Raw genomic sequence first — 17,454 nt, 5'->3', positions numbered from 1 at the left:
AGAGAACCGATGCAGTTTTCATCACACAGCAAATAATTTCATTGCGGGATCACATTAGCTACACGAAACCACTCGCAACTACCAGGAGCACATGCACCATAGCAAAACAAAGCCCAGCAGAAAGTTCTCGCTTCAAGAGCAAGAAAGCAGAGCTCAGAACTTCTGACTCTCGTGGTGGCGTATAAACAATGCACGAGCGCTTATCGTAATTAATTATGTTGTTCGAGCCAGAGAGAGTTTCGCTGTAAAGTAGTTGCCCATTACTTTAAAAATCAAGTGAAAGGCACAAAATTCATACCTGAGTTTTGTCATATAGCGCGGCAACTTTTGCAACAACACAAGAATGACATTCAGCACGATGGCATGCAATCTGGACGAAATGTTGCGCGGTAAGAGCCTCGGTTGCCCCAGTCGGCTTTTAGACGACCACTAAAGCTGCATGCAAAAGCAATCCGTAAGTGTTTAACAACGTACCTCGACTTCGTTGTAGCTGCAAGAAGGAGTCGAAAGAAATTGACTTCGTATTCACCGTTCTTCTGCGTGAAAACGTGCCAACAGCGTTGATGTCGCCACTGAAATCGCAGGCAGTGCCGGCCAGGCGAGCGCCGCTTGAGCCTTGGGCTAAGGTCGCCACCTCGCGGTGTGTTGCGGAGTTAGCATAATTACACTTCTCCGCTGCGCTACGCGCCGAATGGGACGGCCGGAGCAACGGCGCGCCGCCGGAGCTGATCGCGGAGGCCACGCGTAGAAGACCGCAGCTACGTGCAACTGTAGTGCGTGTGAGCAGCGTTTGCTTTGTGCACGACAGGGCTTGAGTGCGCACTCGCGCTCGTATGCCCCAGTCTGACCGTGCTATATACGTGGTGCGAGCCGGCTTTGTCCTTCATCAGCTTGACCGACGGATAGTAGCCATATCCAATGTTCGCATTTTGAAGCTCTGTCAATAAGTCCGCCAAGGCGTCTGTTGAAAAGAGAGCCTTTGAGAGAAACCTGACTTCGCGCTCTTCTTGCGAGCTCCATGCGCCGCGCACTTCTGCAAAACTTTGCTGAGATGTTCACTGCAGCGTATGCTATCCGCGGACTATGTCTTTTCACCAAGCCAGAGGGCTTGCCTAGGACCCCTTTAAGGTTCAATCCTTGGGTCTGTTTCATTTTCATAAATCATTAACGATTTTGCGTCGGTCTTGTCGCACTCAGAAGCATTAGACAGTTTTAGTTTAGCGTACGCTATACCATTGAGTACGCTATAAAAAAGCGGGTTGTCACTGCGCATGCGCAGAACGCTAAACGACCCATAGCGTATGGCGTACGCACGCTATTTCTCAGATTCATGGTTAGCGTCATTGCGTGGTTTGCGGAGTTTGCGTGAAACATGGCGGCGGTCTCGGCTGCCCGCTTCGAATTGAATTTCGCGTTGCTTTTGTAAAATGCACTTCGTTCGTAGGAAATGACTATGTAAACGGCTTTCGCTTAGTCTCGTGCCGCCTCTACGACAGAGTATCATGAATAACCTGGCGGTGGTTTCGAGATTGCTTCTCGTTTCGAACGTGTCGAAGCCTAACGAAAGAAAGGATGGATAACATGTTATAAGCGTTCCCTCTGGAATGGAGCGGTGGGTTGCGCCACCAAGCTCTTGCTATTATACTGCCCAATGTCCTACTTAGGTTAAAAAAATAAAGAAAACACTATGAACTCGCACAACCAAATTTTCGTATCCCCTTTTGTGAACTGTGCTTTGGTGCGTCTCCGTTTTTTGATGTTTCCCTACTTTTCTTCCACCAATCCACCAAACGCCTCTTACTAATCCCTATTGTGGACATGTTTGCTTTTCCACTGCTCTCGCTGGACCCAGAGGCTTCAAGGAGGCCAATTTATTTATTAGTTACCTGTATCGCCCCGTAGGGCATTACGGCAGGGAGGTTACAAACTCGAATGAATACATCAACAAATTATTTCAACGCGTGGAAAAAAGCATCCTTTTCTGTGATGTTTGCTCGATGGCAAACTTTTACAATCCCGAACAGTTCTAACAAAAAAGGAATAACCGAAGACGTCACCCCTACAAGAAAATTCCCTGACCTTCAAACAATGGTCAAGTCGCTTGGATATATAGTGTGGTGCCTAGATATATTGTTCGCGGTTTATACCTGTTTTAGAATAATAAATATTGTGGAAAATTTTTAATCTGATATGCCTTCTAGCATCCTTCAGCTCTTGCCATTTAAGTTTAAGTTTGCTTTCTGTCATGCTAAGCTGCCGGCTATAGCCACCAAGATCAAATCTAACTGCCCTATTCTGGATTTTTTCCAATTTATTTATAAGCTCAGATGTGTGTGGGTGCCAACAAACACATCCATATTCAAGTATTGAACGTACATGACTGAAATACAACTGCATCCTTGAGTTGCTCGGTAAATGACGAAAATTGCGCCACAAGAATCCCAAAACTGATGCTGCATTATTTCCAATGGTGCCTAAATCAACCGCTGGGCACGCGTCTTCACATTCTAATAAAACATGCTCTATAGTTTCGCTAGTTTTACAGCTTCACGTCAAAAAAAGCATAGATAAACGAAAGCGAAAAGATACACAATTACAAACAAGTTAAAGTAGCGTTTCCCTTGCATATTTCTGGAATCCGCGTGCTACCCGGTCTCGTGCGTTCTCACGCAAACGACATGCTCGAAAACGAGCCGCGTAACCGTTTCCATCTGGACTACTCGCTACCATACGCGACAGCCGTAGCAAGCAACGCGGCCTCCGTTCGCTCATCAGTTGGAGAGGACCGCTGGCGGTGCGTGCCTTTGTAGCCTTTGTCTAGTTGGTCCAGCGACGCCGCAGGGCGACGACAACAATCGAGACCGCCGCGACGTGTGCGGCGCTTCACGGAAATCATCAACCAGGGGCGCGATCGGAGATATTTTGTTCGATACGCGTTCTGTTCAGTTGCTGCAACGTCACAAAGTTGCAGTATGCAAAATTTGTGACAGCGGGGCGGAGAGAGCAGCCAATCAGGAAGCGGTGACCTCCCCGGAAGTTTACTTCCGTCGTTTGTCGTCTGCTTGCAGACAGTATACTACAAAACGAAATGTTTCTCGTCTTCCAAATGAATGAAATCGTTACCTAAAAAAACGTATTTTATCTTCTCAAGCCCAAACACGTTTTCAAATAGTAGTACGTGTGACTACTGCAATTTATAACTATTAGGTTCTTCGCCTCGTCCATAGGTGGTGTCGCGCACAGCGAGAAGAAAAAAGAAAAAGAAAACGACGGGAGGAGTGGCGCACTTTTCAAGGGGCAGCGACAACATTCCAGTGGCTCGCTGGCACCAATGATGTTGTCGATTTATCTGTACAACCAACGAATTATTTGTTTCGAGAAACAAAAACGACGCCGGAATTCACTTTCTCCCATTTCTTCAAACGCGTTTCGCACCGCCACCCGCTCTCCTCCTTCCTCTAGAAACGCCAGCGCAACAACCTAATTTCCCAACGCAAGCGCCATTTTCTCGAATTAAACTATGGATTGGATTCAAACGTGCTATTCCGCAGCCGAAAAGGCCGCCTGTTGGTTCCAATCCAATCCACCAGACGCGCCATGCGAAGCCGTATGATCGCTCCAAACACGGAGGAAGGAAACTAAGGAGAGGCCCTACCCCCTCCGCGCGCTAGGAGAAAAGTGTGGCGGAAATGACGTAGTAGGTTCTCATTTTTTTGCTGCTTTTTTGTTTTTTTTTTGTTGTATGACCACGCCTTTTGGGCCACAATGGCGGCGTTGTTATGGTTTTCAGCGCTCACACGTGTTGCTCTGGTAGGTTTCGGGCCGTGGCAAAGGCGCTGAGTGGGCGGGTTTGCGTTAGTCACCGTGTCTTGTTGCGCTGTGTTACCTGCACCGTGCTCTGCCAGATGTTGCGCGAGCGCGCGCGACACCACGCGCAACGCGGCGTGGTTTCGCGAAAGATGTAAACAAGAGAGGAGGGTGGCCCAAAAGGCGGAGCATCGCCATGAGCAACGCCAATTTCCGGCTTCACTTTTGCTTCACAAAGAGTGACGTCAGGGCCTCTCCTTAGTTTCCTTCCTCCGTGGCTCCAAACTTCTCAACTCCCGTCGCGTTCGGACGAAATGCTCGGTGGGCGGATGATTGACAGGAGCATGTCGCCATTTTGACGTCACCAAAAACGGGGCGGCGCCGTGCGGCTGGCGACGTCGGCGCGGAGTAGGCCAATCGCGCGCGCCGGTAACCGAACGAACGCGCCGAACAACCATCTCCGATCGCATCCCTGGTGACAGTTACGGCGCTTCCTGCTTAGAAACTCGTCCGACCCGCCTTGCGCAGCACCGACCAAATGCCGGGCCAGCGGCCAGCAACCACTTAAAAGCCAGCCGGCAGCGTCAGAACAGGATGGTCGATCCGTCCGTCCGTTCCGCCCTAGCCCGCCCACGTGCGCATGCCCAAAAGGCGGATGGTGTCGCAAAATTCGATACACGCTCAATCCGCACGAGCGGATCGTACGCGCATTCCTATTGGGCGATGCGGCCTGTTGACAGCTGGCAACCGTTCGGCGGAGCAGAGGCGTTCAAGGTTGGCAACGACTTTTGACAGCACACGACACTGGCATATTTTTACAGATGTGGTTTCAAGTTTCCGCGTACCGGTGAAAATGCGACTCTAGGCTGCCACATTCTGTTCTGCAGCCGTATGTGTTGCATTGGCACCGTCATTCTTCTTCGAAACATTGCACAGTCGTCTTACCTGCGCCACCTTTTACAGATGTATTGCAATCGCATGCACGCGACGTATTCTAGGCTGATTACTTTCAGTGTGCGCTGCTTTGGCTGGTTGAACAAAACCTCTCTAATTATCCAACGTGCTGCGTTTTGCGTCACGCGAAACTGATAGTGTCGCTGGAAGCGCGGTGGCGCGGTTTCTGTAGTGCTAGTGACAGCTTACAAGAATACGGAACACGCGCACATCTGTCGCGGAATGCATTTGCGTAGATCACCAAGACACACCTTTTCACCACTGAGCACGCGTGTGAGGCTCCGAGTACAGCTTGCTGATACGCTTGCTCGTGCTTCTTATTTTTTTTTTCAATCTGCCAATTTTAAGAGAGTGCTTAAGGCAGTTGGATGCATGGAATGCCTTTTCCTTTTTTTACAGATATAAAGGCACCAAAGAGGTGGCATGAAACATGCACCTTAAAAATTTCATACTTGCTGCTTGTAAACTTTCCAAACAAAATATAACCTTAAATGATGTGCTCAGCAATGAATGAAGTTCTCACCGTGTGCAAAAGGTTGTGCATAAGTGGTTAACTTCATGCAGCAAGGAATTGAAGGTTAAGCAGTGAGTGCACAATTCATTATGACTGGCTTAAAGCAATATGTATGTATAGCGGTGACCTTATGCAGATATATGTATATTCATGAGATGTTTCCAAGGAGAGTATTTATTTGAAAGCATATAATTTACATTGAGAGAGAGAGAGAGAGAAAGAAATGATAAGAAAACTTATGTTGAGTGAAATCGAACAATTGCATTCTTTCTTGCCAGCCTGGGGGGCCAATATGTTGCAACCTTACTACTTAATATACCTAATTTAACATTTCAACAATGTACAAACATTACCAAAGCGCACAAAATTAAGCAGTACCTTGACAGGCATGCTTCCTCTCTTACCCATGGCACCAAACAAGGATGTCCGACTTGAGACTGTTTGATACTGTCAGCATCATAGATGCGTGTTACTATTTTGATTGCTCTACATATAAAAAATAGGCTCTACTCAGGTTATATGAGTTGGTTGGGCATGGCTGCATGTTGTTTATGTATTTATGCAGTAACAACCTGGCCAGCTCATGCACCGCCATATTGTAGGAAAATGAAGAATGCATAGCACAACATAAACAGCTGGCCAGTGCCTGCATTTATTTGAAAGCAAACCGAGATTATCAAGTGTAGCTTAGCAGTGAGTTCAGTGACCTTTCGTGGTGTGAAAAGGTTGATGTAGTTAGTAGTTTTGTGTTTGTCTTTCTTAATTAGTTGCTGTTTTAACATGCGCATGAAATTGAAATGAAGGCACATAGGGCAGAAGACAGGGCCACACAAAAATAGAGGAAACATTCATTGCCATTTTTTTATTTGCATAACAAACCAGCGAATTCAGTTGAGTTCAGTTTTGTGAATAATGCACAAGGTGTTCTGCATAGAACTGAAAGGTTGTTGTGCTCCCTTACCTATTCATTATTCGGGTAGCCAAATGAATGATACCCCCTTTAGAACTGCGAGAGCACAGAAATTGGCATACAAGAGGCCGCAGTGGCTCAGCCTTTGTGCCAAATGTAAGATTGTTCCAGAAGAAAGCATGGATACTGGTGAATTGGGTATGCATTCGCATCTACTATTCAAATGCACACATCACAAGTAATTTCTCATTCCCTGATGCATTGCTCACCATTGTACAGACTTGTCTCAGCGTTGTTGTGCGTAGTAATATAAGTTGGCAAATCAAACCTGTGGTCATTCAGTACACTGGAATCAACTTTGCATGTGGGTTAGATAATATAATGCTCCTACATATGGGCCAGCTTAGTATTATCAGCCGCTTTGTTTACTTGTGGTTCATTGTTATGCCTGGACTATACTGTGCCACTGGACAATGCTGTATTCCTGCAGGCATGCTTGAACAGCTTGGCATACCCAAACATCCCTTTACATTGCGCTTAAATTAAGGTGGTGTAGATTTGCTCTCAGAATGTGCTTATAAGCATAACTGCTGAGCATTCAAAAAAGCATTTGAAATGTAAGGGTGGATACTCAGCTTTGCAGGTGTGACATTTTACATTTATAGTGCAAGGACACATCGATGGACAGGAAGGATACCGCACAGATCCTCCTGTTGTGACCTCGCAGTCAAAATGCAAGTAGTTTTCTGTGGTTTTTAGCTATAAACATGTGAAACAATCTGTAAATTCAAAACTGTATTAAGTAAACTTAGACACCATGAAAAGCATCATAACGCTAAGGTGTACACATTTTTTTGTCACATCAGCTCTTTGTGGTGCAGATCAAATATGTATACACGCTATTTGTAGTTAAAACAGCATGTATTGTTGGGGTCTCGGTGCTGGCGCCCGTTATTGCGAATGGGTCGCAAGCCCCAAGGGTAGCGTTGGCCTGGCGGCCTGGGGCACTGGAAGCATCCGAAGGTCCCGGCAAAGCATGAGAAGACTGGTAACAGAACAACTTGTTTATTCTAACATAGCAAAAGAGCGGCCGGTCAGGTCGACCGAAGTGGAGAGACGGGAGAGCACGTAACTCAACAGTACAAATCGGAGCCTCTCTCTGGCGTCCGGGGGCAGCTGCTCTTATACTCTCGGCGTCGCGGGCCAGAAGGAAGGTCACGGGATGAGCCCACGCGACGGCGGAGCATGAGCCCACGACGGCGCGCACGGTCGAGCCGAGAGACATGGTGAGCCGAGTGTAGTGACGCATCGCCAACCCGCCGACGGACAGACCTCCTGGCACCTCACTTGGGGAGCTCCGCTCCCCGGCTGCCGCGCTTTGACAAGCGTGGGCACACACACACACACGCACATACGAAGACACGTGGCACTGAAACACGCCTGGACACGCTTGGCGGGGAGGCGTTGCGGCGGCGTCGAACGGGCCAAAATGTCCGCCGCTTTGAACGAAGCCCCGGCGTCCGTTGCATCCGCGCCGGCATTACCGCGCGTTGTAGGCGAAACGTAATAGTATTTTACATTTAGAGCTGAGAATATTCAATGGAAAAGATTTTTAATGTGTCAGACATAGATATGGTACCTTGTCCAATGCTTTGCACAAAGATAGCTATGCTTGGCACAATTTGAGTAGCACATTTATAAGAGACTACTACATGCAAAATCCGTTTTGAACCTCTCCTTTGATATTCTACCCTCCGACACAGAAATAGAGACTGGAATTTTTCTTTATGTGAATATGTAAAAGGAAAACAGGTTTTTGGCATGACAGGTCTCAATCTTCCACAGAGGGGACTTATTGCATACTCTGAATGTGCATTAATTGCCGATGATATATCTTCTAATGTTAAAATAGGTTGTTCGACATAGCTTTACCTGTTTATTTTTTTAACTTAGCCATACGTTCTCTGCCCTGCTTGTATATACCTCCTTCAGTACTGTTATCTGTGATGTGCCTTCATTAGCGCAGTAAATGTTGTGAAAGCTGTTAATTCATAATGCAGGAAGCCCATCCACTATAAACAAGAAACTTGCAGGCTAGTTAATCACGACAAACCGGCTGAGATGGTGGTACTAATCTACTTGTTTTCGCTTGTGATAGCACAAGTGTTCCCACTTGTGCTGCTGGATCGTTGTGACCAATATGCTCCCGAAGGTTTGGGTCATTCACATTTCAAGAGATGAGTAACTGTTACATACGTGCAACATCTTCCTCTGCCTATATCAATGACTTAACTATATGTGGCAGGTTTAGCTGCGCAATTACTGGTGCAGCTGAAGTGATGTGTCACACATAGTTTCCGGACACTACCCGATTGGCGAAAAGCATGCAGGAATTGGTCTTTGAGCTATTGGTTCAGCGGTGGCTTTCCACTAAACTGACTGTTGAAGAGGCAGATTTCACTTCATCGAAAGGCTCATGTGAAAATGAGCCTCGAACTCATGACCCCAAATACTGTAACCATGCGTGACTGAAGAACAACACGTGACAGAACAATGAGCAGTGGAATTAATCTCACTAGTATACAAAGAATTGCAACTGCATTCAGTATTTCACTGCTGGTGTACTAAACACAAACCTTTAATGAGTTGTTTGGATGGCATAATCAACAAGATCCCTCGAATAAGCTATGGAAAAGGCTAAATAAAAAGCAGCTACCCCAGGTACTGCATTGGCCTAAAATAAGCATTCTCATATGCATTGAATACAGTTCCTAAATTGGTTTACATACAGGTATGAAATATTGTAAATGCACCATGTGATAAAATTTTAATAAGGTCAGCTGAATACCACATAGAACATCTTTAATGGGTATAGTTGGTGCAACGTGCCTTGATATTAAAAGTTGTGCTGTTTTATTCACACACACACGTGCACGTAAATACAAGGTACACATACGTTTGTGTTTGTGTGTTACTGTGTGCATCAAATGAACAACACCACTTTACAACAAGCCATAAAGACAACTAATTTTTTCTTACCAGTCTAATTCCTATAGCTACGCAGCGATTTGTTTTCCCACATGCTGCAACTCAACTCCGTGCATAAGTTCAGCTGATGTTGCTAATCTAAGCTAGACATAGGTGTCATGTCCAGAATATCATAAAATAAAGACGTTAGCATGTGTACGGGCCTAAAATTGATGGTTTGGCAATATCTTGTCTGGCTGGGTAGTAAATTTATGTCAAAAAAGAAAAATTTAGCACACTGACAATGCAGTGTGGCTAACATAATATAGGGAGCAGACACTCTGCCGGCAGAGTCACCTGAAAATTTTGCCAGCAGTTCGTTCTCATTGGCTGGTTTCGGTCACATAACTAATGCTGACATAACTGTGAAAATTTGTGTTCAGGATAAACTCATAGCAGCCAATAGGCACGTTTTATATAGCAGCTGACTTCTCAGGAACAATGCACTGTGGCCATGAACATGCTAAAGAATGACAAGAGGCAAGGTCCCCCTTTCCATAGTCTGGCAGTGCAGCTGAAAACGGTTCATTTAATGAGTGCAACCGTGGCCTATGCGAAATAAAGATCAGTCAGACAGCCACTTATAGCGTCCGACATCCCACACCCACGAATGATAGGTAGCAGTAAGCTTACTGGCAGATGAAAGTGCACTGGAAAAACATTTCATGGACATACTTTGCAGGCCCAAGTCAGTTTCATACACATTATTTGCTAATGACTGTTGACAGAATGAACACGAGGAAAGGAAATAAAGCACTTATCAGGCATATAATGCTGGTACTTGTGCTATTGCTCGCTTTACACTGAAGGCTTGTGCCAAAACAGGCGACACGAACCAGATAATGAAATAGGGTGGATAAACAAAGTAATGGCAAACTTTCGCTTACCGAATTCTGCCTGCATTAGTAACGTGACCATGGTTAGCCAGTGAGGAAGAACTCTGGGCGAAATTTCTTTCACGCAGTTCTGCTGGCTGCTCACCATACCTGTGACACTTACTTACTTGTTACTACTCGTCCTACGTGTTCATTTTTACATTCATATTGCTTTTTATCAGCAAACGTAATATTTTTACTTAATAAGAAGATAGTACCCAGTTCTTACCTATAACATATTCATCTACCACGCAACTGGTGTCTTCGCAAACTGGCTCTGTGCTTAGTCATTGGTCAAAAACTAGCAGCTCAGAATTTTGGCTATGTAAGCCGCTTGCATCACAAAATGTAAAACAATGTACTTTGTGAAATCTAGAAATTCTTGCTCTTCACACTAATGTCCACATTATGAAAATCAAGGCTGCCAGAAATTTGCAATCATGACATTAGTGCTCTCAGGCGCGTCCACATTTCACGACAGCGCTGAACGTCTTGACGTATGCAATTATTATGATGTTCTTCCTCCACCGATAGAAGCATCTTCAACCGTGCAGTAACAACTTTTGAAAGAAACGATAGATGTACGAAGCAGAAAAGGCCGGTGTGATAGGGCTTATCTGTAAGGGTACTAAATATGGAAACGCGATCGGCAACACTTCTGCACAATTCAATTCTGAGCACACGCACATTGCGTAGAACGAGTACTTCAACACCCAGCAACACTGCGACACATCGCACATAATATCGCGGTTTGTAGCTTGCAAACGCACTTCATAACAGCAAGCACACAGCTCGAACGTCGCGGTCACCTCGGCGCGTCGCAGCCGGCAAAACGGCTCACCCGCAGTATAGCACACGCAGAATGGCAGCGATAACGAGGTGATAAAAACTTATCGCTACTGATCGTATCATTGCTTCTGAAAGTTGCGAAGGGCTGGCGTTCACCACTTCGCGGCAACGATCCGCATACACAGAACAGAAACCAAACGTGTTCGCTGGGCGCGCCAATCGGACGCTACTTATTTCGCCACGCCTTGAACATGTGTGCTGCTCAGAATGCACGTGTATGTGATGGAGTTCTCGTCTGCGACACACACGCGAAGCATGGCCCAAGAAATCACGAAGTCGAGGGCTTCAAATATTTCTTCCGACGCTATCGTAAACACAACACACTTCCTGCGCTCCGTCTGTTTCTTTCGGCGATCGCACGCACTGACGATGCCTGGAAGGGTGCACCGGCTTGCTGCCTTCGGTGACTATCTCCGTGGGTGCCAGATAACTCTAGTAAAAATCATAAGGAGAAAAATAGTCTGTTTCTGACGCGGCTGTAGCTTACGCCTCGCGTCCCCCGCTTCGCTTCGAGCAAGCGCCATGTTTGCTGTGACGACACCCGATACCATCCGCCCGCCTCGGACAAGCCATGCTCAATCCGCACGAGCGGATAGTAGGCGCACTCCTATTGGACGACGCGGTCAGTTGACAGCTGGCAACCATTCGGCGGAGCAAACGTCTTTAATAGCGTCCTCGATCACCTTGCCCCGGGTTTGCTCCGAAACCAGAATGGTACGCTTTGCACCGCGGTGGTGGCGCACTGCGGACGGTCAACATCGAGGACATAACTGCACCCCGTGCAGGTTGCTTGCCGGCAGCGCTACTTTGCCCCTGGCGCACAAAACGTGCGCGAACAAGCGCGCGCGCACATTATATTGGTGCTGAGCATCCGCGGCAAGCGCTCGAACCTTGTCAAACTTTATGCTCCGACATACCTGGTTGCAAGCAAACACCAATGGATTTTATAATTAATCCTGACGACCCGTTCAACGAACCTGTCCACTTTCGGCTGCTATTCACCACATTGTTATTGGACGAGGTCGATCAGCATGTCGTCTTGGCTCTCAGACGAACTTGACAAAAGCTCATCGATTGCGGCAGCTAGCCGCGCTTCATTTCTCATTGCCGACATCTCCTCTAGCTAACTCCGTCAACTCCGTTGCAACCGCAGCTATCGGGCCAGAGCGTCTGCGACTCTGCAGTCGGCAGTGCGCGCACGCGTGGCGCGTCCCGCAGTGCTTGCTGGGATTGCACCCCGGCGCACCGCCGATTTTTTCGGTGCGAGACGGGGCAACAGAAAACCGCTTCAACAGGGTGGCTTCCGGTGATCGAGGATGGTCGGTGCGCACCGGTGCGGCTGATCGAGGATGAAAGTGCGCACCAAGGCGCCCCGCCCCGGTGCGCACCGGTGCGGGTGATCGAGGACGCTATAAGGTTGGCAACTAATTTTGACAGCAGACGACACTGGCATATTTTTGTGGATGCAAGTTCAAGTTTGACGTAATAGTTCTGCGTAACAGTTCTGCGTAATTTTCCCCCGTTATTAAGTTCAAGTTCAATATACAATTAATTTCTCTATCCATCTATTTATGTATTTAGAGAACGAAATACGAAGAGCCGCGGCCGAGATATCAATGCGTGTCTTCTGCTACGAAACCGAACATACACTGCCTAGCTGCACCGAGCATTTGCGCTACAATCCAATGGGACGCGCAACTATGAGGCATAACAGAATCCTGATTTATTCATGCATAATTAACATTGACCACAAAACTTTTCCGAGCATGTGTATCTCGGAACGAAATAGCTTTTTTCGAAACAGTAACAAAACTTCTCCGCAGTCAGGGAACGCCACAGCCTCGAATCGAAAGGTGCTGTGACTATTTCGCCATACGGCTGCCGCATTAATCGCTTGCATAGCGCTGCTTGGTTCTTCGCATATTGCGGGCTCCGAAAAATTTGCCGGTCTGCTGCAGGCAGGCTTTGTGCCTGCCCAGCAAATTACGAATTATGTACACTTGCGTAAGTAGCGAAGTTTCTGAAAGGCACCGGTTACGAATACCAAATATTTTCTCATTTCGAAACACAGAAATACAAAGTTAAAATCTTGTGTTTTGGTGTTAAGAAGCCAGTAATTATTTGCAGATATTAAATACTCGTGCTTGCAGTGCCAATCACAACTGAGGAGCATTAAAATAAGAAATCGGAGCGTTTTTGCATTTAGTCCTTTCTATTTATTTATTTATTTCCTGAAAGGTGCCTTGTGAGACATTACACGAGGTAGTGGGTGTTTACTGGCAAACAAAAATAATACAAGTTACGATGGGATGTTTTCGAGGAGACGCTCGAACTCATCTTATGCTCCGTGTCAATGACAGTAGAATGAAACAAGGTACAGCATGTCACCACATAAAATTAGGCTTAGGCTTGAGCTTAGTGCACTCTGCAAGGACGTGTGCTAGAGTGCCTTTTGATCGTCTGCAAAATTGGCACGAAATGTCCTGCTCTGTTGGGAACATGTTGTGCGAGAGCACGGGATGCGCTAGCGACCCCGCTTGCGTGCGTCGCAGGATCGTTTGCTGCATACGGCTGAGTTGCGGATGCGGACGGCGAAGCCTGAATCTGCCGCTTCACGTAATGGCAAGTGCTAGTTTCAATTCTATACCACGCAGCTGCAGTGGACTCGTCGTCCGTTAGTATGTTGCGCGGCTCAGAACTCGTAGCGGATGATCGTTGGACCGTCCGCAGAAATTATTGCCGTCGCAACGGCGACGATTTCAGACATCGATGGTGAAAGCTAAAGGAACCAATGCGGCGAACAGAAAGCTAGCGCTACGGGCTGAAGAAAGCCGCCCGAACTCCGGTGGCCAGCAGTACTCAAACCCACCACGAAGTCACATACGGCCTGTTGTTTACCGGATTTAAGGCGCTGTATGCTCATTTCACATGGTTCCGCAAGTAAAAACATTATGAGAACGGTATGAGAAGACGTTGCCTTGCGAAGGATCATTGCTTAACGTCATACTGCCTGCTGGTCTTTCTTTGTTCGTTTTTCGTCAATGGGGCGGCAAAGAAAACACTGTCAAACTCTTTCGGACTTCTTGGCGCTGCAGCACACGTCAAGTAGCTTCGCCCCTGTAGCTGTCACTTTCTATATATTCGATTATATATATATATATATATATATATATATATATATATATATATATATATATATATATATGCTTATTTAAGCAACGACATGTACTATCCCTTTTCATTTTTCACTTGTACGTGAATATAAACTACGAAGGGCTTCTTTCCATTATTATTATTTTATCGCCTGTGCTGTGCACTGCTAGCCTGCCTAGCGTTCAGCAGTGGACGAGGCTGCTATTTTTCGCGGTAGCAAGGAGCGGAGGAACAATGGTGCTTTTCCCGCGACTGGCGCGGGGTCGAAGGACGCTTCACGGCTTTCCGTCGGGACTCACACAGCGCTTTGTGGACGGCGGTCAGCCCCAGGGCGAGGCTAGGGAGTGCGCGCGCTGTGACCAATCCCCGAAAACACGTGGGCGGCTTAGTGGACTCAGAAAGGGGTCGGGTACACTGACCCAGCGACGTCTGGCGGACGACTCGGCAGCCGCGGACATGTCACCGCCGGCGTACAAATTGTGGCGCGGTCAGTGTTGTTTCGGCAGTGTGTCCGTCGGACGAGACAGGTTCCTCTCCAAACCAGGCCGGATTAACGAATGGCGGAACTGCTATGCACGAAACCGGTGTCCTTCGGCGCTCCCCGGTAGATCTGGCGTGCAGTAGGTAAGCACCATTTCTTTGAGAAAGGCAGGTGACGGAGCATTTACGCGTGCCTTTTGCGAATGAAAAGGACGTCCTAGCCCCGCAACATCACGCGCCGCACGTCCCCCCCCCCCCCCTCCGCACTCAGGAGGACATTAGTGGGCGCGAGTAGCAGTTACAGTTTGTCTCCAGTCAGCGTCGATATAGTACGCTCTGTTTCATTTTTTCTTGACGTTGTTCTTTCGTTTTCCTGCGCAGCGCCTGAAATTATTTCGCATAGTTCTGACACGACATTTTCCTACTATTTATTTTTGCATGAAGCGAATTTCCTGCAGCCTGAAACCACAGGAACCCTAACATACCAGCGAGGGTCAGAACGTCGTGAATAATTTACTGTAATAGGTGTTCCGCGACACAACCTCAGTTTCTTTTCCCAGGAGGAGGTGTACGTGTCCCGACAACACGACGCTGAAGATGGCCACAGAATCATGCCGACGTTCTGGCACTCGCTTCGGGTCACTCGGGCATCTGTAAAGGTACGGACACACTAGCGTCAAAACGCGCGCGGCGCGCCGCGTGCCGCGAAACCTGCCGCGGAACCGGTTTGGTCTGCCGCGCAGAGGATGGGTCAAGGAGCCATTTTCGGCGGCTTGCCGCGTGCCGCGAACCAATGAGAGACGTCCGGGCTTTCTCCTAAGCGCCACCTCGTGGCTACTGCCCAAGTTAACTTCCAGCGGCGGCGGCGGAACCACGATCGACGACCGAGCGCTCCGAGCCAGCCGCGACAAACAGCGCTAGTGCTTCGTCTGCGTGCATTTTGCGCGCGCCGCCGTCGCAACAGCAGAGAACACACAATGACCAAAACGCTCATCGTCGTCAGAACATCGTCGTCTGCATCTGCCATTGCAGGAATCAACGCGATCAGCGCGGTATCTGCTAACCGAGCCAGGAAAAAGCGCGCGACAACCGCGATATCGCGCCTATGCTCGCGCAGTTCGAGACAACGCGAGATCAGCGCTGTCACGTGACTCCGCGCCGGCCGCCGCGCGCACAACCGATGTGGCCTCTCTGCCGCGCGGCGTTCTTGCCACCGGCGGCGTGCCGCCCGCGTCTTGCCGCCAGTGTGTCCGTACCTTTACGCTGCCACATGGAGTCGCGAAACGAGCAGCAGCACAAGCGACAAGGGCGATGTAGCAGAAGACCGAGCGAGTGACTAAACCTCGCCATTTTCTGCTCCCTCGTGACCACCTCCTGCGTCATGACGTCATTACACATACGGGAAAACCAAAACTGGGCCCGTATTGACATGAATTCTCCTGCTAGACTTGTTCGTAGGAGTATATGCAAGCCAATCGTGATTTCGGACTTGTTAACGAAGACGACTGCGGTGGGCAGATGGGGAACATCCTTTTTCAGAACATTAGGAGAACTGAGAAGAGTGGGCACATGGGTAAAAAGACCTCGTGTGCTACCCAATGGCATCAAGGCTGTCAGGTTCGAGACCTTCGCTATGAGTGAACGAGAAAAGGGAAACCAAGAAGCTCGATTTTTGCTAATCATGACCACATAAAGCCAACAGACAAAGAGTAACTAGACTTATGAACGAAAAGTATTGCCAGTAAGGCTCCTGTTTGGCAAGTACGTATACAAGGTGTTGCCCTGTATTCCGCGCGACTGGCCGCTCGAGGCATTTTTCTTGTATTCGCGGGCTTCTTTCAAGCTGGGAAAAACGCTTTTATGTAGCACGTATTGAACAACATAAAGCTGTATCGGGAGCTGCTCATGTTTCTCTACAATTTCTCATTGGCCCATTTAATCTAATTATAACATTTGAGAAGTTCATTAATGAAGAGTAATTGTCTAATTAGGCAGAATGCAAAAAATTAACTCAGCATCTCCAAACGATGACAAATAACATTCCCTTGGTTCAGTCCAGCTACGTGGCATTTGCATATTTTCAAAGCATGGCTCAATTTAAGTGAAACACGTATAGACGACCATATAAAGCCAAGAGAAGATGAAGCCAAGTAAAGCAACGGGGGAAATTAGTTGTGGCTGAAATTGAAATGCAGATAACCAATGGGGGAAACGGGAAATGACAGTGGGCGAAAAAATAACTCGCCGCCTGTGGGAAGCGAACCCACAACGTCTGCATTAAGCGTGCGTATCACTACGACTTGTGCTACGGCGACGGCTATCGATTCGTCCACTAACTCGGGTGTTTACTAGATCCAACACTGGGACTGTTAGCCAGCGCCACCCATAGCCGTGGTGGGCGGGTGTGGATTATTTCTTCGATGACGTCACATCACATGTGTACCTTCATTTAACGCCCCAAACAATCAAAGCTCAAAAATGTCAGTTCATATAGTCACAGCAACGGGTCCGGACCTTACGCGCGGGTATCGGTCTGCAAGTAGTTGGATGGCAGAGCGCAGTTCCATTTTTGTTTTGTCGGAATACTTACCGTGCTGCAGTTTCACAGGCGCCTATATACATGCAACCACTGCATGTAAACGTGTTTACGAACTAATGAAAAGCCATCGTGACAACTGCTTCTCTTGCTACTGTGCAGTGATCGCTTACAATGTACAAAAACAGTTGGTGTTGTTTAGTTTGCCCAATTTGTCCACCGTTTGACCTGCTTTAATCGCTCGGTCAGTACTAACAACACACGTGGTGATCCATGTGCCGTTACTACTTAGGGTCCTGCCTTGTGAGCAAGGTGTTCGTAGTGCGCTCATCGAGCCAGCTTTCAGTGT

At 47.7% G+C, this 17,454-nt stretch overlaps 1 protein-coding gene across 1 annotated transcript in view; it reads left to right on the top strand.

Moving 5' to 3' along the window:
- LOC129387217 (uncharacterized) overlaps nucleotides 1–17,454 on the top strand; it is a 90,791-nt gene that overhangs the window by 24,690 nt on the left and 48,647 nt on the right. The window lies entirely within an intron of this gene.

This window comes from Dermacentor andersoni, chromosome 2 (genome assembly GCF_023375885.2).
Source record: "Dermacentor andersoni chromosome 2, qqDerAnde1_hic_scaffold, whole genome shotgun sequence".
NCBI classification, from domain to species: domain Eukaryota; kingdom Metazoa; phylum Arthropoda; class Arachnida; order Ixodida; family Ixodidae; genus Dermacentor; species Dermacentor andersoni.
The sequence above is the reverse complement of the archived record's forward strand: the minus strand, read 5'-3'. Positions and strand labels throughout refer to the sequence as shown.